At 34.3% G+C, this 24,067-nt stretch overlaps 1 protein-coding gene and 1 long non-coding RNA gene across 2 annotated transcripts in view; both read right to left on the bottom strand.

Annotated features, from left to right (window-relative positions):
- The window catches only part of LOC138327964 (heat shock 70 kDa protein 12B-like), a 238,390-nt gene that overhangs the window by 79,232 nt on the left and 135,091 nt on the right, over nt 1-24,067 (bottom strand). The gene's annotated exons all lie outside the window — the stretch shown is intronic.
- LOC138326891 (uncharacterized) lies at nt 11,968-14,170 on the bottom strand. The gene is made up of 3 exons (XR_011208970.1): nt 14,027-14,170; nt 13,336-13,471; nt 11,968-12,150 (listed from the first exon to the last, which is right to left on the bottom strand). It is a non-coding gene; the product is annotated as an uncharacterized lncRNA (long non-coding RNA).

Raw genomic sequence — 24,067 nt, 5'->3', positions numbered from 1 at the left:
CAATTAATTATTTGTTTTTCTAAAATTTTTAATCTTGTACATAAAATTCAGAATTCTCAATAACTTATAATTTTGGCAATGATGTAAAGTAAGTAAATTTGAAACGTGAAGAAAAAATACTAAACTCGTATGTTCCTGTTTTCTGATAAAGTATAAAATATAGCAAGTGTCGCAGCATCTTTTAGAATCATTTTCGAAATTAATTTTGTACGTAGAATTAATATACCGCAATATTGTTTCTTTCCACAGGGAAAGTAAAAGCGCATGGTGCTGTGTGGTTTTGACATATGGCAATTTGACTCGCGATAAAATAACCTAGCAGAGGGGCACAAAGGTTCTATCGACGAACTTCCATAACAAGGGAAAATCATTAAAACTGTCATGGTGTTTAATTTAAATTCTGGTCCAACATAATTTCATTTCAATGCTTTAAAACACTCAGATTTTGCCTACGTCATATCAGGACATTATATTTAAGTATACATGAGTGAACCAAATAGATTTTGGAAAATTTAAATCTGCCTATTATATGATGCAGAACTATGAAATTGATTCACAAAAAAGATATACATTTCATTTATATTAACTAAAAAGAATGGGAAAAATGCAAAATGTATTCCTTTAGATCAATCCAATTTACCTTTATTTTAATATATATCTTGTATTGAAATAATACTAAAAAATACTGTATATTATTTCGAATAGGATAACATGTTTTTCCATTAATAAAGGATAATAAATTAAAATAAATGTTCTAAATTTAACAATGCACTAAAATTAAGAAAATTACATGATTAATTGTAAAGAGTAGTATTCTATTCAAAATATTTCAATTTAATCTGATAGAGAAAAAAGTTGGACTTCTTTTTAATTTGATTTATTTTAATACTTACTTTGCTAGTTAGATTAATATTAAATTATTATTAAATATTTCATTTTGTAAAAAATAAAATTCACAATCGGAAATTCTAAAAAAATTAATAATACTCTGTTTTCATTTTTTAAAAAAAAACGTGAATATATAGTTGGAAATCCTGAATATCTCAATACCTCCCGGATCTACTTTAACAATACACCCAAAATGGCGCGGCCATTACGATTGTCAAGCTAGTGACATACCATCCCTATATATGATAGGTCTAATAAACATTAAAAAAACGTGAGTAAAACATTTACAGTTGTAAGCAGTATTTGTTTTGTGAAGTGAAGCTCACTAGGCAGTAGATTCCATAAGACTTATTGAAAGGCCAGCTGATTGTTTTCCTAGGCTTCCGATCGGCTGCTTGTACCTTCAGCTTACGTAATACACAGACCTGATAATGTGACACCCGACAAGCCAAGGTGAGGAAATAGCCCAAGTCCAGCCTAATAAGGGCCACTGGGGTGTTGGTCAGGGGGTCCAGGGAGTGGTCACACCTCTTTAGTTTTACTTAAATATCAAGCCACACACCTGCCTGTTATTTAGGTAGTATTGTTAAACGTGAACTTGGGACAAACCAGGGCAGGGTGTTAGGTTATAGGGGCATGGCACGTTCGGTAAAAAGGGGCATGGCGCGGCGCCATGCTAATCGGGGCTGTGGGAAACAATACTCAATCTAGCTCTAAACGGCCCGAATAAAATTCATCAATTAACATTAAAACGTACTATAAACGTATCTTTAACGTGGGTCTAAAGCATGCGGCTGTGTTTTACTTTATACGGCACATTACGAGCAGCGCTTAACAATTACGTTTCAGAGTGCTCGCAAAGAGATACAAGGTATATAGCAAAATCCGGTAACGAGAATTCTTAGGCATAAATCAAACTATTTATGAGTGTACCACCCACATTTGTGCATGTTAAAAATTTAAAATCGTCGCTACGTTAAAGCGTGTTGTTAAATCAAAGGGTAGATGTGTCGCTAGTCGTATACGATCAGATACGTTAAAGTAAAAAAAAAAAAAACGTAAATGTTACCGACTTTTGGTGGCTATGCTAACTCTGTGTTACGTTAGTATTCCAATACGTTATTGTTACTCTTTATTTAGCGCAATTGTGTACCGGCTGTACATTACTTGATGAAACAGGCTATTGTCCTTGAGTACACAATATTTGTTTGTCTTTGCAAGAAAAGTTTATTATGGACTGGTAATGTCTTCACAAGAAGGAAAACATACTAAATCTATTCCGCCGATTAACAGATAGATCTGCTTTAACAATTTTCCTATTCTAAATTATAGTATTCCAATGTTAAGTGGTAGTTATAACTCTCAATTAACGAGTATCACTTTTACCTTGTAAGGAGCTGAAACTGTTCAGACTGAGGTAAACTTCCATGTCTTGTTAAAAATCGGCATCATATAACGGGTACCTGGATCATGATACCGTTATGACCCAAACATATCCAGTCCCTGATCGGCTATCAAATTCAAACAAACCGTTTCCCGATTTATGTAAATTGAAGCCAAGGAATGTGATAGTAGTATTCAATCCTCGACACCCTGAAGAACAGGTACGGATGTGGACTGTGACGAGACAGAAGTGGTTGTCGTTAATTACTGAATGAAACTACATAATACCGAAAAACCTTTACAATTTTTAAATCAATTAAATATTTATTAGTTACGCATATTGAAAAAAGTACGAAAATATATCACACCCTTGCATGAAGGGAAGAGGGGTATATAGAGGAAAATTCCCTTGTTTTCTTGTTGAATACCAGTTATTATTTTCACCTCTCGCGTGGATGTTGATCTCGAGAGTGATTTTTTTCAATCGAGATTGAAAAATATTATTGTTATTTATTACACATTTGTTTTTCTCTCGCTTTCTATTTAATACAGAAAGATCATAACTACTTAGTTCCGTCAAAGGTTGATTCTAGTTTCATAGTATTGTATTGTACCCAGTTATTTTCTCTTTGTGAATAGTGTACACTTTCCCATCAAGTGACAATACTATGAAGAACATAATGCCCTCTCGACGACAGGTCATAATAGGTTTAGTTAATCACAGATTTATTTCTAGTCACATCACAATAATGCCCGTTTCCTCGAGCAGCTATTGCAAATAGTACCCATGTGTGCGCCGCCAATCAGAATCCAATATTCTGTCACGTGATGTACTAATCGTGATCATAATTTGGGCATTTTGTATTCAATTACCGACCGAATCTTGGACACACTATAACCATAAAGGCAAATTAAGTTGTTGATGGAATAATAAGATATTTCCAGATGAATTTTGGCACCCACCAAAGAATGTTCAATATCTGATAGCGAAAGGGATCTTTATTCGCTTTTCAAACTTCATTTATTAATATTCAAGATGGCGACCTGCTGGCCATCTTGTTATCCGATCGATCTCAAATGCCACATGGTCATCCATCCCTAGGAAAACCTAAATATGTTATATATTAATTCGAGACTGATATCTTCAGACGTTCTTGAGAAATAGCAGTAACATCAAAATCTATGATATTCTAAAATTTGGCTTACTGAAAATTAAAAAACATAATAAATTTTAAAATGCATTAATTGTGAGAAAGTTCTAGATCATCAACTTAGCGAGACATTTCTTATTTGGCATATTCATATACCTGGTTTCCCCCATTTTCTTTTCATTCTGAATCGCTGTAAGTCGTTTTGCAGGTGTGGTTTGTTGCTTCAGTACAGTCCATCCGGTTTTTCTTCGCTCAATGTTCCAAAGATCGCGTTGCGAAATCCTAAAAAGAAAAGGGACAAAGACATAGTTGACTAATTATCTTTCTGGATTACAGAGAAAAATTTAAAAACTTCGTTTTATTACGAATCTAAAATCCATGTATTCTTTACTTATACCAGTGACAATTGAATCCTTAATCTTTTGTACAATAGTGGGTTTAAACCATGGCCAAGACTGGCGCTACGTGATTCACTACATGAAAATCGATTTTGGGAAGAGCTTTCAGCTGAACATTGAGAAATGACTGCAAAAACTTGCTACCAGTTTCTGTCCCAAGGATGTTATACAGAACACCACAATGGACTAAATATACTTAAAGTATATTATGTAAAACTAAGCAATTACGATAATAGTTTCTTGCTGTATATACGATGGTAGGTGGTTAATAGTAATAGTTGATCATCAATTCCACACATATAATTAATATTTCCCTTATATATTAACCTTAAGCATGATGAGTAATAACATTAAGAAAATTGCATTCAGACATAATTTTCTAGTCTAATGACTTTGTTAAACCATACATTAATCTATGGCTAATAACTATGGGGTTTTCATCTGTTTCATACAAAAACGTCACTATTACATATTAATTCATCAAATATTATTGACAGCTCAAAATAGTGTTATTTATGGGCCATCAATTCCCAACAATTTTTAAAGGTTTTTTCTATACATGTATATTCTCAGATATCAAAAAAATATGTTAGTGTAACACATCACTCGGTTGTTTTTTTTTTAGCATTCTGTACCTAGTCCACAATTTCGCTAATATTACTGACCATATTTGTGGTTAGTTAATTTATTATAGTGTATTTTTAAGGACAAGTAGCGATATCAAGTGTGATACTAACCAGTAAACAAAACGTTTGTATAATGGTTTTACTTATTATGATAACATGATAGAACGTGAAACACAGTTATGTAGTGGCACAGAATCAACATGGACGCGCTGCAGTCATTTTCAATATTCTAATAAAAAGGCAGGGACATTTATTGCTTATTAGTTATGATATCAGTTGCATGAACAAAACTTGTGAGAAAGTTTTCTCAAGTTATCGTCCGAAATTGAAAATTTGTGAAACCAACTATTTTCAGTAACAGTGACCAAGCTGTATTTAGTCTCCAATTTGCCTACGACTGCGAACTAATATTTCGTGAAAACAATCTATCTTTAGCAACAGTGACCTTGGTAGTTGACCTGTTGACCCCCAAATTCAATTCCCAAGCTATTGATGTCCTTTGATACTATTGTGGTTGAACTTTGAACAAATTCCGTTAAAGTGTTCTGAAGTTATAAATTCGGAAACTCAAATTTGTGAAACAAGACTATTTTGAGTAACAGTGACCTTTAAAGTTGACGTTTTGGCCCAAAATTCAATCTTCCAAAGTTTGCTTTCTCTTATGGTACGCTTGTGCGAAATTTGATAAATTCCGTTGATGTTTTTTCAAGTTATCGTCCTGGAAACGAACTTGTTTTGAAATAATCTATTTTCAGTTACAGTGACACTTTTTAAGCTGACCTTTTGGCTCCAAATTCAATCCATCCTAAAGCTGTATTTTGCCATATACTTACCATTTGGTGAAGGTATAATCAAAATGTGTTGATGTTTTCTCAACGTAATCGTTTGGAAACTCATATTTTGTTAAAACAATTTTTCACCTTTATTTTTAGCAGCAGATGCCTTTGTAGGTTGAATCTTTTGACCCCAAATTCATTCCGCAAGCTATATTAATGTCCTATGTTACCATTGTGTGAAGTTAAAAAACAAAATCCGAGTTGGTTTTTTTTTTCAAGTTATCGTCGTGGTAAACGAGAATTTTAATTAAAAATCTATTTTTAGTAACAATGACCTTTGTAGTTGACCTTGTTGACCCCCAAATTCAATCCCAAGCTGATATTTCCGATATGCAAGACGAATACCCCTTGTGTGAGGTTTGATCAAAATCCATCCATTAGTTCTCAAGTTATCATCTGAATAACCAAATCCGGGCAGACAGACAGACAGACCAAACAGCACAGTCAGCACGACGAAAAACCCCTTAAGTCCGTCTTCGGTTTCACCAGCAGGGGACTAAATTATCGTTGGATCATCTTACCTTAGCAGAGTGCTCGAAAGCAATCTTTCATAGACTTCCTCTGAATTTTTGTCGTGAGGTGATTCATATGGAACTCTTCTAATGTGTTTGTCGCTGGTAAATTCATTTCTGACTCAAAATCCAATTGTTTCATCTGCAAAAACAATAAAATCCCATTCCAAGAAGCATGTTATTTACAGTGTATTAAAACATTTCCTATTAGAGGAAATGGACAGGTCAAAAACCTCTGTTTAAACGGGTGAGAAGAAATCAAATTGTTATCTATTTTCAAAAACTGACAGCGATACATGTAAGTAATGAATTAGTTACATTTGTATAGTATTAATACACTGTTTGACATATATCCCAATTGAAATGTGCAAACCCCGAAACTACAAACATTCAGCTAAAGACGCTTAATACTGTTCCTCCCGGAAACTGGGTGCTTGGAGTTGAGAGTTAAATGGGTATTATTTACAAATAATACATTAAACGCGTGTTACGTTTCTCGAAGATTAAAGAACAAGTTATTGTCAATAACAATAGATCCGATAACATGACGATTAAACCCCTAATCCCCACACCCCATAAATATTTCGGCTACGCTCACCAATGTTTCAACAATGAGTGGCGACACTACTACCGTTAAAGAGTATCATTGACATGAAAGAATAGTAAATCTAGCTAATTTTCCTTTCTTTCTGCCAGTCAAAGTTACATTCTGTATTAAAGGTTTTTTTTCTTGATAACAATTGGACATTTGTTTTGCCAACAAAGAAATCTCAGACGCCAACTATCATTTTAATGTGACAGGCATGTTCGATTTAATTGATATTCATAAAATGTGCTGCTTTTGACATTTATTGGTGGCCAGATTATAACAAACGGAACTCACGTTATCAATTCAATTATGTCTGATGTAATAACATGTGACGGACCCCATAAATGTGCATCCCTGGTAGAGCCGGGCAACCAGACGCTTAGTAAATACACACGTGTATAAAAGTGACAGACCTTATCTGGCATGATAATCTAAGCGTGTGTTTCATCAGTCCGTTCTTGTCGTAAAATTATTTACTATTTTCATTCAATAGCTGATACTGTAGGAAAAATGCCTCTATTCGCCAAACGGTATTACTTTAAATATTTTTTATCATAGTAAAGATATCATTTTACATCAATGGGTATCGAATGTACTTAATGTAGGCCTATCTATAACTGCAGAAACAACCAAAAACGAATTTAAATATTATTCGTAAAACTACCAATTGGTTACTTTATTTGATTTGAATCTAGATTTATTGGTACAATACAATTGATTTTAAAGAGTATTGATCATAAACATTTAGTCTTATGATATATATATTGTGTAATTCAGCTTATCTGCTTGTAGAATGAGAATTTGAAATCAAACTTGATGTCATTTAAATATATGCTCAACCGCAGCGGCAGAGCAAAAGCGATGCCCATCATTTGAAAAATTACTGATATATGATAATGTTAATGTGTGCCTTACCAACACAAAAATGCATAAAAAATAATATATTTTGCTTTTTGTGCATGCACAATCAGAACGTAATTATATATAGGACATAGTACAATTTAAGGAATTTTTTGGGACTTATTATTTTTATCTGGAATTAAAATCAGAATCTCAAACTTGTCAATGGTGCTAATGGTGTAAAGTAAGTAACTTTTAAAACTGAAGAATGCTAATTCATCTACTCCTGTTTTCGATAGGAGAAAAATACCATATGGGGGGGTCGCGCGGTTAGAGGCATCTTTAAAAACATAATTTTTTAATCATTGTTGTAGCTCTTTAGATAGCCTAAATAAGTTATATTCTCCACCCCCACCCACTTTGAACAGTTATAAGTTATTATGATATTAATCATGATCAATCTGATTTAATATTCGTTTTATTCACGAAATAATGTCGGCAATATCTAAAAACTTGTCAAAAATTTCATAACGATAATAGCCCAGGATATAGCCATTCGTGTTGATTTTAACGTAATTTGTGTTTAAATCATTATTTTCGAATTCCTTGGTTTATTTTTTATATAATGTTTGGAGATGGTAACATGCTGGTATTTTACAAATTTTGATAGGCTTGAAGAAACAGTGAGTTTAATAAGTGTAAAAGAGGCATTTGCTTAGATTAATTATCGAAACATTTAAATTTACCAAAAATTATTATTTTTAAAGTTTATGAAATGATCTCAGTGTATAATAAAATATTTAGGTTTTAAGTTAGCCGAATTATCAATATTTAATAAGACAGTTAACAGACCAATTTATTTTCAATAAAGATGACGGCGATTAATATATAGTTCAGTGGTTAATGACAGATGTTCCTACCCTCTTGCACTGTAAAAGCCATTCCTGGGTGGAGTGATTATACATTACGTTGTTGGTAAGATACACAATGTCTTGGTGTACAACTGATGCCTAAAACATTTTCAAATTTAAAAGATTTTATTTTGTAAAAGGAATGATTCCAATCTAAATTATAAACTGATTATATTTGTCAAGTTCTGTCCCTCCCTTATTTCCTACCCTGTCTGTACAGATTACAAAAACTACCTTCCTTGTGGCTGTTATTGTGACCTCATATTTGAGCAAAAATACATTTTGTCATATGTAACGCTCTGTGCACAACACGTTAACCATACTACATAAGAGAATACATGGTTAGTATCTCATACAATTACAATTCTATATTTTTGGTGCGAGGACTTAGGAAAGCCAGAGCGATGAACAAAGTCTCGGCCTTTCCTAAAGTCATCCCGCCACCAAAAATAAACGCTCCTAGTATTGAAAAATAATAACCATGTATTTCTGTTTATCCTGGCAACCACTATGATATTCAAAAACTAAAGCTCAAAATGCCAGTTATTTACGTGGCTCTTTCGCTCTCGTGTCGAAGCGAGACGCTTCTTTGATGCGGATGAAAAAGATTCATTCACTAAACCGAATGAGCGAGTATACTCCATTTTACTACTAAATATTATATAGCACATATTACGGTAATTGTGTCAGTGACTCTATTCAGTGTGTAATATCACCGAAACAATATGAAAATACTCAAAACGATTGTCCATCAAAAAATTACTTTACAATACATACCTTTGCAATGAGCCAAGAAAAAGGACGGCACCCGCCATACGAGATTTTCGATATATCGTAAAAATAACGTCATTTCGGTGAAATATGACGTAACTTATTTAGCGGGACTGACCTGAAAATGATGCTTCATTCACCGGAAGGTTCAAGTTCTGGGTCAAAGTTTGAAAAAGTTCTGTCAGATGGGGAACAAATTCACATTGATCGTTTTTGACGGATAACAGCATTTCGTATCGATCGGACTTATTGAAGCACAAAAATTTATCCCGGCAGTAGTTAAGTCCGTCAGTATTGTGGGGCGGTTGCATGGATAAATACTATCAATTAAACCTACCCACAAGCGCAGATAACATATTTTTGTGCTGGATAATATTGGTTAATGACATGATTTTCTACACTTATCGTTTATTATATGACTAATGACAACATTGAAAAATGTTCAAATGTATTTTTAAAATTGTGACTTTATTATACATCACTTAAAAGAACTTTCTTGTATTGAATTATTCGCTGATGTTATAGCATAAAATTATTATAGATTACAAACACGAGTGGTTGTGGTCATGTGATGTTCTTTTTCAAGATTTAATCTTTGTAAGACCAATACACCTTTAACGTTGTCTGGAGTTCTTAAAATACTCAAAGACACAAATTAAAATGTTTCAGTCTTTTTAGCGACTTTAATTCTGGACTAGTTAACACTAAACCTCAACCTCAAACTAAAGGATACTGTGATTTTCTATAGATGTATAAAGTATAGTCAATATATTTCACATGAAGAAATGAGACCAAAGAAAGCTGGCAATGTTGAACTAAACGTAATAACAATGACATATACATTATGACAAAAATTCTGAAACCTAAACCCATTTTTAAAGATACTCTAGGTCTATATACTGCGTCGTGAATATTTACTTTGATCAATAATGAATACCCCAAGAAGATTACAATTATTTTATCCATCCCTCAGGCAGATCTTGAGTGTTTTGGACAATGGAATGAACAATGTTTGTAGACCTTAAGCCCGTAGAATGGTTTTCGAAATGTAATCTATTTGGATGACAACCGACTACAGCCACTTGATATTTACCTTTCCAACAGCCTGTATGAATGGACGTATTTAAACATTCTACCAAAAACAAACATCATCGTCTGGACCTGAGCCACACCTCTCCTGAACGTGACGCCAGACAGCCGACGATAAGCAGTTGGAACAGAACATAATCCACACCAGACATGTTCTTCAATCGCGCTATAAATTTTAATGCCTTACCTCAACCCCTAATTACAGACATATTTTGAACTAAAACAAAGGTTGGAAAGCTTAATCACCATAACACATTTTCAGGGTTTGTAATGAGGTAATGTTTATATGGTACAATTGTGTAATTGAAATCACACTTTTTTCAATATTGTCTTTAACAATGATTATATATAGTTTGTTAATATCCCAAGCGCCAAAAACATTTTAATACAAAGATAAATACATTCACAAACAACCATGATTAGCAGGTATAAATTTGATACAAACAAATAGTTCTACTACACTATAATTATTTAATTAATTAGTACGCCTTATGCTAGGTTTTTACACTCTGTCCCGGCGGCCGGCGGCAGCCCCGTTTATCAGACCACCGTGGACAAAACGTGGTGACCGCGAGAACAACGTGAAACAGCACAGAAGGGACGTGATAGACAAACGTTAAGCGGTCGTGAATACCGTGGATTGCCGTGCCAGATTTTTAAAAACTGTCAAAAAATTTGCCACGGCAGTCACACGGTACAGATGGTGAACGCCACAGGACGTAATAAAACGGGACTGACGTAAACCAAAATGTAACAGTGCGTACGAGGCCGTAACAGAACTTCCAGACGGTCCGTGGTGGAATGGGCAGCAAGCACGTTCTCCGGATTTCAAGTTTTGTGACGTTCTGTTGAATTTTTTCCACGTTTTATCACGGTTAATGCAGATTGGGCTGCACGTTTTTGTGCCGTTTTGTCCAGGTTTGTCAAGGTTTTTGACGGCAAACCGATGTGGATGATAGCCTTTTCGATGCGTTCTGTCAAGGCAACATCACGGCTTGTAGCGGTTGAAAGCCCGACGTGATGCGGCGTGTTGCGTCTTATTACGGTCTTACGTTGCAAGTAATATATAATGGAGTATCATTGCCTGGCCTGGTACATATTTGCTACTTCATGGAGTTTATTTGTATTAATAAATAGAAAATTGTCATTATCAAACACATGTAAACCATCAAATTATACCAAAGCTATTATTGCAAAAGGCAGATTAAGTGAGGAACAATTACAGGAAAAAAAAAAATTGGCGTTAGGAACTAGGACACTTAGTTATAATAATTATAATTTTGTAATTAAAACGTGTTTGAAATGACATTTTCGGCAATAAATTTAAATATTGTTTCATTTGCTCCAAAAAAAGCCCGGCATAAGACGTTCATCACTAGTAAGCCTTGGCGGACCGTGAAAAAAAACGTATCGGAGCTTGATCGAAATGTGTAAAACGCAGCAGACCTCATCAGATCGTTAGAGGGCCTAGAGAGAGAACGTTAGTGGTATCCTTGATAGACCGTGCTAAAGCCGTAGTGTACCTTTAACCTCCGGGGCAATTAACACTTTCTCCTATATCCACGGTCCACCACGTAATCCGTAAAATACCGTGGACAAACCTTCACAAGACCTAGCTCAACTTGAATACAGAGACAAAAATAGCCAAAATTCCACGGCGCACCACGTTTCGGGCAAACGGGGCTACCGTGGTCGCCGGGAACATAGTGTAAACCTAGCATAAACAATGAAAACATCATTTTTCACCCTTTGACATTTGATCCAATGAAATGTTTTGGAAGTTGTTAATATCACACAATATGCATCATAACCCTAAGGTTTCTTCTCTTCATGCAAAACATTTTACTTTTATTATTGAGTGTGGCCGTTAAAATGGGTCATTACCAATTCCTTTAAGTTTATATATTTTATCGGGAAATGAAACCACATCTTACCAAAATGTACTTACCACGGGGCGCTATATCAATGTGTATGTAGCGCCTTTCACCTGTAGTAGTACAGCTTCGTAGTGTGAAGTCATAACGTGCTCTCTATCAACCACTCGATCATCTGCATAGAGATAGAGCAACGTGGTCTTTCCGGATTGGAACCGTTTGTTCTTGTATAAAGTTTTACCTTCTCCGGCCCTCTTTGATGTGACAACTTCAACGGTATTTCTGTTGATTTATATTATATATGTTGTATAAAAATTTCCGTTACAATAATTTTTAAAAGTTAACAAACAAAAAAACTTACATTAAGTACCATACGTCCCCTACCATCAATTATATTTCATAATCCATGGCAAGTTATTATTATCAATGCAACTTGTCAAAACAGAGTAACAGAGACCTTTGTTATTGACCCTTTGACCCCAAATTCAATCCCAGCTCTGTTTTTCATATGTTATCATTGATTTTTTTAAACAATCTATTTTAGTAACAGTGTCCTTTGTAGTTGACATCTTGACCCCAAATTGATCCCAAGCTGTATTTTTCAATATTCTACCATTATGTGAAGTTTGATTAAAATCTGTTGATTTTTCCTATTGTTATAATCTGAAAACCATATCCGGAAGGACAGACGGACGGACAGACAGACAGACAGACGGGAACAAACACACTATAGTCCCTCCGGTTTTCGCCGGCGGGGGAATAAAATGATAATTAACTTACATAATATATAATAATAAAAATACTGTTAGAGGTATCTTCGTAATTCCAGCTGTTCCAAAATCAGAATGATGTTTTTAGTCTTCCGGCAAAATTAATGTATTTTATTTTTCTTACTTTTTGAGAAAAAATCAACTTTTTATGTCCCTGTTTCCCCGATGCAAAAAAAATTCACTTGAAAGGTCTTTATCACTACGGTGTTAATTTCGGTTGAAAAACAAGCGTTCTAACGCCCTTCGAATTTGCGAATTCAAACTCAACAAAAGTAGCGGAACAATAACAAATACACTAGATATTTTCAGCACTAATATCGAGATTAATTAGGCATAGAACTCGATACCAGGTAATAAGAATTTCTTGTAATAGTGATAAAAATTTATAATTTATTCAAATTCCATATGCAATGTCTGAAAAACAGCTGCATCAATTTTGAGATGGCAAGATACCAGGTAACTATCTGTCGGGAATGTTTCGGAATGGTAAAGATGGCGATCAACCTGATCCAAAACCAACTATGCAAGCAGCTGATGACTGTATATTACAATTCGAACAGAAATTAGAACATTAATATTCATTTTATAGAGGTAATTATTGTAATGTAACAGGATAGGAGAGAATGTAGTGGCCAGACTTGGTTTGAACCAAGAACATTCAAACGTTAGCCAGAGCTCTACAGATAAGATTAATTACTTGAGTTCAGAGCTTGTGTATTCTTTTATCGACTCCACAGGTGATTCGGGGAATTTCCGTCGATATTTTTCTAATGCCGCAGTCATCACTGACCTGTTCTCATTTTCCTTACTGCTGAATACAACAAGATGAAAATCTAAAAAAAAAAATAAATAAAAAAATCAGGAAATAAATAAAAGTTGAAACCAAAGCCTAATAAAGAACATGTTGTCATTATTCTCGATTCAATGAACCACAGTTTTCAATACGTGCGCCTTTGTTGCATGAGAACAGGCAATCTCAATAAGACGTGCAAGTTTATATGGAAAAATACTATAACAATAATTCAATGGCACTATACATACCGTGTATATAACATTTATTATATACAAAGCAGTTTTTTTTCTCATCCTCGATACTCCAATGGTTACATTTATTGTCGTAATACATGTATACCCCTGGAATATGCCACAGCAAACATGAAGGCTCTATGTGCATCAGGTAGCTTTGTCCTTTTATGTACATTAACAGAGCCGGTTAACGATAAACTGTGGTTCACTGTATGGCTTTAAAGACGGGCGTCGACCTCTACATAATCTTCAGTTTCTTTCCTCCTGCAATGCCTTCAGTTTTGACATATTCCAAGTTGGATATTCCGACAATGATAGTAGCCCCAGGAATACCGAGGATGAAATCTTAAAAGATACACTACCATGTTTATGTTTGTGTAGCAGTTTCTTCAGGGTTTTCTCTGCTGCACACGCAACCTCAATGGTCAGTTGATCCGCATGCATCATACAGTAGATCTTTTTCTCTTGCATTGGGTGTTGTTGTATGGACCTTCTCAAGAATACTTCCACCTTGAATAAACAAGCAAAAGTGTAATCATTATGTTAAATCTCATTTCTTCATTGCATGTATTCTGTGTTTCTACATAACAGAGTTGTCTGCCCTTACAGTGTTATGGCAGTTATAATAATAGAGGGACTTTTGCCATATATGAACGTTTTTAGAAGATTCGTCCCAGACTAAGCATTTCGACCAAAGGCAAAACCAGACTCAAGATGTTTTGTTTTAAAGATGTTTTATTAATTTGAAGACATTAAAATTCCAATGATGAATCCATCTTTATTGTATTAGAACCCATTCCCAGAACTTTCCAATTCTGGTAAAGTAGTATTACCATGGTTGCTCTGGTGAAATATTTTGGTTCTGATAACGACAAGACACTGGAATTCAGATACCACTCAATTTTGGTAAATATACATGAGCAATTGTATAGATGTACTGGTCATTTGGTTTAAAACCACATATAACCAATATTTATTCCTTTAATTTCAATGATACCAGTTCCGGTTTTGTTAACAGTACCGGTTCTGTAACTGATACCGGTTCTCTGTTAACCGATACCGGTTCCCAAGTATTTTCAAGGAATTTTCACACAGTAGATAAATAATATAAATTTCATTACATAGAACTGAACAAATACTGGTTATCTGGTAAAAATTACCAATACCATAAAAATTCCAATAGAGAACTTAATTCTCTAAGATTGTTTTTGTCGGTAACCGATACCGGTTTACCTGAGTTACCAATAAAGTATTGGTAAAGAGTAAAAGCACATATTGGTTCTAATAATAAGAGCAACCTTGGTGTAACAACTAAACCAGGATTGGAAATAAGACTCGTTTCCTAGTTCCTTACCATTTCTGATTCGTTATCAACCATTATTGTGGTTTTAGATTTGTTTTTGATTCCTATCGATTTTTCGGGCTAAGCTCCGTCTAAGATTAGACTGTCTTGATTAAAGGGAGACAACCGTTATTTATGTTATTTAAACAAAGTAAATACCTTATGCATCGTTCAATAACGTTTCCATTTATGTTTCGTTGCCGTAGTTATTGTATAATTTTCATATGTCACTTCGTTTTTAAATCCGAAGCGTAAACAGACTTCGGGGTTTTGGCACACTGCCAATTTACCGGACAGCTTCAACTGGATTTTACCTTATTTACTCACTTCAGAATTGTTAATACACGAGATCCTGTATATGAGTGAATTAATTAAACCTTTTTAATATTTGTCTGATGTATTAACTTCTCTCCCGTGGTCAATTATGGTATATAAACCAGATTCAATTTCTGCCATGTTATGTAAGATGCGTACCAGCCAAAAACCGATACGTCAGTCAAATATTTCGATTCATTCACATTTTGACGACTTTGTCTTCTTATTAAGGGAATCTAATATTCATAGGACACTTTACCCGTTCACATGAAACTGACATTAGGCGAACCGGTCGGCCCATTCCCGTTATGCTGAGTGCGAAATAAGAGCAGAAACTACCACTATGGCATGTCCCGACCAGGGGACAAAACCCATAACCTTCCTCGATAGTTTTAAAGAAACATTGGTACCATAAAGCATGTTGTAAGGTATTTATTGTATTAAACACGAGGCCCGGGTGCCTTAAAGATTCACCGAAGTTCTGATGTAGAATATCACAAATATAAGTCAACATGCTTTGGTTCGAGGCGCTCACTAGCCTTTTGATAAATGTTTGGACTAATGTATGCCTATATTATAATTATGTTGTTTCTTTTATCATATCTTGGAGCTAAGAGGAGAAACATGTAAAAGTTAAAAGTTGATGTTCAAAATAATGTTAAAAGTGCCATTGAAACTGCCCATGGTCCAATTTCTTTAATTTTTGCATATCTACTAGTTACCCTTGAAGATAATATTACTTTTTATAGCTTTAAAAAGGCCCAAATAACCTTAAATCTTCGTGTTCATTTTCAATAAAACTAAATACATAAATATGTCAAAAATGGGAATGGGGAATTGGGATCAAATGGAAAACAAACTATTGCTCTTTGCCATCTCAATTCGCAATTGGCCCTACATTAAAAATACTTTCAGTACATTTCCTGGCTATGAGTCAATTACTTTCAAAATTAAGATATGAGAAAAGAAAGTTTGGGTTTATTCAAAAATAGCGAGTGCAGGTTAGCAACAGATTAAAGAGCATATCTAGTTGTTAGGCTTTTTTGTGCTTTAAGGGAAAATGCAAGAATTTTATCACTAATTTTTGCTTTAAATAAATGTCAATTTTGAATTAAACAGTCACCTAGGACACAATTCTGTTTTTCATTTGTTATTGAAAAAGTGTCTGATTATAAGAATTTACATATAGCATATTTTAAAAAAACGCTTTAAAAGAATGGACAAAATCGATACCATGCAAATATTTATGCCTACAAGTCTTAATTTTTATTCTGTCAAAAGATTGACATATTTTGCTTTAAAAAATCTTTTTTTTTTTCATCATTTACATTTTATTGATTTTCATCACAACATGACATTACAAAACATAAAAGACAATACACAATTTATCATTTCATAGTTGCATGATTTAGTGTTACCACTTAAAGTGCACACTGACTCACTAAAGATATGATGTAGATGACAAGACAATCTTTACTATGGAAGCTTGTGGTATTAAAAAGCATGTAATCATAAAAGGTGTATTATTCTAAATTATAAATACATGGTATGTTGTCATTTATCACTATACAACCTTTTGATGAAGATACCACATTACAAGATTTCTAGTTTTATGATTGGCTTAAAAATAATTTTTTAGTCAAAGTAATTAGTAAATGTCATCCTAAATTGGTATACAATAAGGAATGAAAACAAAAATGATAAAAGATGAAAAAAAATATACTCAAAAGATGGCCACAAGGGTAGTCTCCTTGAAACATACCAGGATATTGTTAGAAAACATCATTTTTTAGACTCTTTGTGCCTTTTTATAAGGGCAAAAATAATATATAAAAAGCACATATAAAGTAGTAATGCACCTAGACCTATACACTACAAAATTTTGAAACTAGAAATCCCTATGTCTGGTAGACATTAAGTGGTCGCAAACTACCTCCTAAAATCTTAATTTCAAGTACAATGCGCATTTATGAGGCTCCTGCTATGAGATATATTTTTCACGTCAAAAATGTATACAAATAATTAAACAAATAACACGCAGATATATGCCCTCAAGCCTATATGAAATCGATCCTCGGCAAACATGGTGTCGTAGCACTCACCACTATGCCTTTGGACTATTGCAAGGAGATAGTTTACGCGTCCTTGATGTTTTGTAACAAATACTTTCCTTCACCAGAATTTAAAAACGTGAAGTTAGTTTTGAATTTTGTTCATTATGTTTTTTGACATTAGAAGTTTGTTTATTAATCTTATTGATATTGATACGACAGATTTGTTTCGCTTTTTTTAAAACAGTCGTCAGCTAGAACATTGTTCAAGTTCATTCTTGAATGTCTTTCTGGGGTGGTGATCATCACAAATCATGTAGTAGCTCAGGTCAGACACTCAGACTGTGAATATAGTATGTTTTCTTAATCTTGTTAATAAATATTGATAAGAACCGCAGTCTAAGGTCACAGGGGTTTTGTAAGTGAGTAGTGCAACCACAGGGAGCTTAATCGTTCTGTCAATATACTTGTAGTGTAAATATATATATAAAACTACCCCCATTTACTATATAAAAATATTTTGATAAAAACATGATTTTAAACAGTAATTTTTAAAGCGGAAACCACAAGCACTTGCAGAATTACACAAAATTGGTTAAATGTTCCATAAACAGTAATATTTTAAAAATTATTGAAAGATCTGTGACCTAGGTTTAACTCCCCCCCTTCTTTTTTTATCTTTTTTTGTCCTGTTCTTTGGTGTATTTCTTTTATCAAGAATTGTCTCCCCTAATTCAAATTTCTTACTACATCTGTAGGAAGGGAAATAACTCTTGATATACCTTTTTTGTTACACGTTAATAAGTTACCTTTGTTGTGAAATATATGTATGTACATACGATTAAAATATTCAATTTGAAATAACTCTACAAATGTAACTTCTCTTGTACTCGTCTTTCATGTATCTTCTGTATATGTTGTGATGTGTATATTTTTTGAAAAAAAAATGAATAAAAAAAAAATAAAAATAAAAAGAATATCATACCTATTATACCATGAGGGTTCTTGTGGTATTCAGGGCCAATTAAGCCAAAATACTGCACACACTTATTCATAAGAGCTGATGAAAAGGCAATGACCCAAATAGTAATTTGAGACCTTATAGGAAATATGTTCTCGATGTGCGATATATGAACGGACATATTAATAAATAGTCAGAGACAAACTCAGAAATTAAAATCGACTATCCGCAGTAAAAGCGTTAACGCATTACCGTCATTACATTTAGTAGTATCACAAGTACACACGCTGATCTCCTCTGGCCAAGGTCATTGTTTTTATCACTTTGTTTTCTATCACATCAGCATACACGGTACAGTTGTAGCATTGACGGAGTAATCTCCGATTTAATACATGAATATCAATTATTAATATAGTAAATCAATTAAATTTATCCATCCCTTCAAAGAATACACCTGATTCTGATTATATACTTAAGGTACATGGTGATGTAAATGCTTTGAAGGATCTAGAGGCAACTTGTATCAATTCATAGCGTCGACTGCATTGTAATATTAATAAAAACAAATACTAACAGATGTTGTCTTTCCTCATCTTATATGCAAACGCAATGACATAAAATGATCAAACGTTTACAATGGAACAGATCTGTAAAACCACGTTCATTGGTAACAGATCATTTTCGCGTATATGTTCGCGAGATAGTTAAAAACTATAAATTCAAATGTATGCAACAAAACATTTGTTAATAAAAACATATTATAATGGCACGCTTTGCAGTAATAAAAATACAAACAACACAAAATTTATGTATTCGCAATTTGTTGAAAGCAACGAACGATGACACTGACATTGAAAATATATAAAATATGTTGTGTATGCGCGTCACCTCGAGGTTTTGAAGCAATAAGCATGATAATTTACTATTCCTTGCAGGTGAACAACATACGATAAGGTTAGGTTCCTATGATCTATCAGTGGTTTAGGAAGACTCTCTCGTGCAGTTGCGAGTCTTGCTTTGGGCGGTGCTGTGTAATAATGTATTATTTTTTCAATGATCTATACAACACAGTAACTACCCAATACCGTTATGTCGAACACAATCTTAACAGCCCATACACCAAGTATTAATTGAACAGTTAAATCCATTAGCTAATCTAATACCACTCGGATTACTGTCGTTTTGATACAACGACCTATTGAAATAACACTTTTGAAAATATAACCTCAACTATGTTCAGCGTTGATTCATTACGCAGATTTCCATTTTCTTTCGATTTTCATACATCTCATTATCGGTAATCTATAAAAAAAATCAAAGTGAACATATGACTGCCTATTTAAAAAACTATAAAAGGTATTCGCTCCATCCTTTAAAAATCCCTATGTAGTTATATTTTCAGCTTAAATTGGACATTATATATAGTGTAGAATTCCGTAATTAATAATCTTTTAGTGTGTATTTTGGGGGTAGTATTATGCAATATATTCTGTAGAACTAATATTCCTAGTGTAGAATCCTTAGTTAATAAATAATCTTGTGTGTTGTAATTAGCGTATAAACTGTAGAACTAGATATTCTTGACTATTCATTAGTGTTCAATAAGGAGACGTGGGAATGGGGTCTAAAAGGGCTGGGTCTTGGGATCGTGATTTAATGATGTTTTGGAGTCTGAAACCCAAACTGTATCTAAGAGTTACCCGGAGCTCTCTGTATTCTAAATGTCCCCTCCACCCTGGTCAAGTAGATTTTATGAGGATTTAAGGTCCACTCTCTCTGAGATACAGAGACGCAACCTACTAAATTGCTTTTCCCATAGACCGATTCATATGTTTAACGTTGTATGGTCATCGTACCTTCTAAAACTAATGAATTCTGAGTTAGTCCGACCCATGTTATACGAACTTTAAAGTATATGCTCCTAATTTACACAATAGATAGAAAAAGAGAGGAGGTCCTTATCTGCTCAAACTTGTCCACCAGGGGTAGACATTTGTAACATTAGGGGGTGACATTTCGACACTGAAAATTCTTTGCAACTTCTACTTGTGTCATTTACCTATTATTTTAATCAATATTGATATTCTTTCCTTAAATTATCATATCTGAAATTTCCAAAATTCATTATCATGGATTAGTCTAGGAATAATTTATCCTGTCATAAAACCGTTTTACTTTTGGAAATTCATATATATTAACCAGCCTCAATCTGCCTAGGCAGGGTCAGAATTCTAATCCTGGGCTCTAATCTTGTATACACAGGCGCCATTATCGAAGGTATTTTTTTCATTTAGTTAGGTTGTTCCCCTACAGCACATGTCGTATCTAAATATGTCCCTCCCTACTTAGATACAAAAATTTTAGGTCTTGTTTATGTCTAGTTTTAGTTAGCACGTTCTGGGTATACGGGGTAATACTAAGGATGCAAATAAGGATTGTTAGGGGAGGATTTGGGTCCGTTAGTGTTTGCCGAGTCCGTGTGTTTCAAGTGTTTGGTCGTTTTTAAGTTGGTAGTTTTTAGCGAGGCTGATAGTTTAGAGTTGGAGAGTTAAATGTTTGGAGACGGAGTTACTGTTTTTAGGGACTTTACTGATACCGCTACATCTGATGTGAACTGTGAACTGAATGTTGATATTGTGTAATTAACTCTGATACTTAAAAAACTTCTACGAATTTGTTCTGTATGCGACCTGCCCCCGTAACGCTTCAACATTTTGTGTCAGAAGTGGGATGAATGGACTTTTAACATGTGTCTTATTAAGTAACTGGGAAAATGTACGATGTAATGTCACTGTTTGGTATCTGACTGGTTGCCTGGTTTGTAAAGTGTTGAATCTACACAGGAACAGCAAATGGTCCTGAATCGAGGGAATATAGGATGTACTTTGAAGTGTGAATTGCTTTTTAAGATATTGGATTATTCTTGAAACAATCATCAATAATTTGCATATAGTTGTTGGTCAACGCTGTTTGTATCAAAAAAGTGGGATCCCTGGTGTAAATAATTTGAATCAACTACAGTGAATAGCATATTAGCCTCAAAAACGAACCGGTCTCATTCTCATTTTTGGACATTGTGAATGAGCTTACTAGGCGTAGTTTGATGATTTTTCGAGCTTTTGTTCGAAGTAACATGCGACACGACAAGAGTTACCATTGGAATTGGACCATACACTGTTTAAGGTTTTGTAAACGGTTTTGAAGATGGGTTTTCAAAACTGTGGATTGGTGTGGAGAAAAATTGGAAATATAGGAGCATTGTCCAGTTGTCTTGTGACGGTTTCAAGGAGGTTTTGAAACGGGACGTCCTATGGAAAGGAACGTGGAAATGTTAACGGTATATTTGTACCAGTTTCACCACATTTTGATGGGTTTTTGAAATTAGGAAAAAACTTGTGAATAGTGTTTTGGCATTGTTCTAATTAGGACGTCGTATGTTTATGGTTATGTGAACACGCATTGAGATACTTTTATCATTTTCGTTGTGTTTCACGGGTGTAGAGGACTCATATATATTGCTACCAAGGATTAGTGACGCGTACCAACCTTGGCACCCAGGGACTTATCTAGCAGGAGGGATCACATAGAAATGTGTGTGAGGACGAAAATGACGGTAATACAAACGGGTAATAATGGATCTCTGGACTTGAGATTGTCCGGGGAGAGGTTATATCTTAAAGTATCAGTAACTGTTGGAATTAAGGAATCGTTGAATAAGTGGAAATCAGCGTTTCACTGGTGCGATGATAGAATGAATCCACATCTTGGACGATATGTTATAGGTGCTCCTATGGACCGCCTGGCAATGGATATTTTGGGTCCGTTTTCAGTGTCCAATGATGGAAATAAGTACATGCTCCTTATTGTGGTATCAGTTTATTAAGAAGAGGCGTAATGTGTGATATAGGACCACCTTTACCAGAGGACCAACATGTACGGCTCGGATTGTTTCAAAATAAAACAGTGCTTGGAACTTATTTTGGAGGTATGGAATGCCTGTTGTGTTTGAGAGGGAATCATATATATATGAATTGGTTCTGAACTAAAATCACTAAATAGTTGTGTCCATTTAGAGACCTTCGAAATGGCCCTGTGTATACAATGTATTGAGCAACGAGGATTTGAATTTTATATCCGGCCGCTGATGGCTGCGCTAAATTATGAATTTCATAAAGGTAAAAATGTTTCTGATCAGGTTTAAATATTTCATTGATAACCATGACTATGAATTTGGTAAATTCATATTCGAGATTTTATAGGTTCAAAATATCAATCTTTGATTATGTGATATAGGTACAATAAAACCATTTGATTTTCCGGAGTTTTTTATGTGCAAAATTGCGCCTGATTTCATAAATAGCTACACTGGTTGGTCGATTTGAGCAGATAGGCAACCAACATTTTTTTTCTAAATCAAAATCATTTAGTTGTGTCATAAGAGTCAGTCACCTGGAGCCGAGGTGGTCATATGGAAGTCGCCTTGTTTTATGAAATAATACGTTGTCACTGTGGACTATTGTTTTGCATGCAGTTTTATCTTAGAATAGGCCAGTAAAGGGTACTTAAACGTAGATTCAGGTAATTAGCACGGCTCATATAACGATGTGTCATGTGCGAGTACTAACATCAGATGGGGTACGATCACATGGGTGCGCGGTGCATGGGTCGCCTTCTGTTGTAGAAATTTAGTTCACGGACTGTATGCATGTTCCGGTTTAGGTGACCAATTTAGCGGTCAATTCAGAGGGAGGGGGGGGGGTCTCTGCCATATTGGAGTGCCGAAAAGCCCATTCATCAGGGATAATAACATACGTTACTGCTTTTTTACATTTGAATTTGTAACATTAAGGGAGACAATTACCATTGTAGTCTAGTTTGGTTGACTTGGGGTGTGGGAGGACCGACCTGCCAGGTATAATTGGTGGGGGGGGGGATGTTATCTCAGGTAAGCCAAATTTAACTATTTTTACTGATTAATTGTAATATTAGGGCTTAATTAAAGTATATTAAAGTTATGACATTTTAGGTTATAATGATCATATATTATTTCATTTTGTGAATATTTTTTATCCTGTTAATGAAATTATTAATGGTGTTTCTGGGTTCTTATCATAGATTTCACGGTTGCAAAACGATTCCAGTATACTATGACTAAGACTTGCATCTCTTTGTGCTAATTACAGGTTTGAAATTTGGTTTATTTTAAACAGAAAGGCTCCTACGAACAATGTTCCTGGTAAATTATAAAATATGTACAAAGGTATTGGTTTATCTGGTTTTCTCCAAAAATCTTGACTTTTCTTTATTAAGGGGTACCTGATTATGAATGGATTATCTCCCACATTGGCTGGGGACTTTTCCTATTTTTTCATTATTATTCAGAAAGTTTAATGATGTAACCTAATAATTTATACTTAACAACATTTAGTCTAGTTCATTAATTTATCACATATTTGCACATTAATCAATACAGTGTGTTATAGTTCAATATTTCATGGTTCAGATTACTCCGCCGGGTGTACTGTCCGAAGGTGAAGCCTGTCCTGACAATCATGACCGATTAAGTTCATTATTACTTATTGACATTACTGCCGAAATACACTTTTACATCATAGGTGAGTATTGGATTTTAATTTCCTGGTATAGGGTTCAACCAACTTAATAAAATAAAGACCTTTCGAAATGGCCCCTGTGTATTCAAGATTGAGCCCAGGATAGAATTTTAACCCGGCCG

The sequence above is a fragment of the Argopecten irradians genome, chromosome 7, assembly GCF_041381155.1.
Source record: "Argopecten irradians isolate NY chromosome 7, Ai_NY, whole genome shotgun sequence".
NCBI lineage: Eukaryota > Metazoa > Mollusca > Bivalvia > Pectinida > Pectinidae > Argopecten > Argopecten irradians.
Note: the sequence above shows the minus strand (reverse complement) of the source record. Positions and strands in the feature narration are given on the sequence as shown.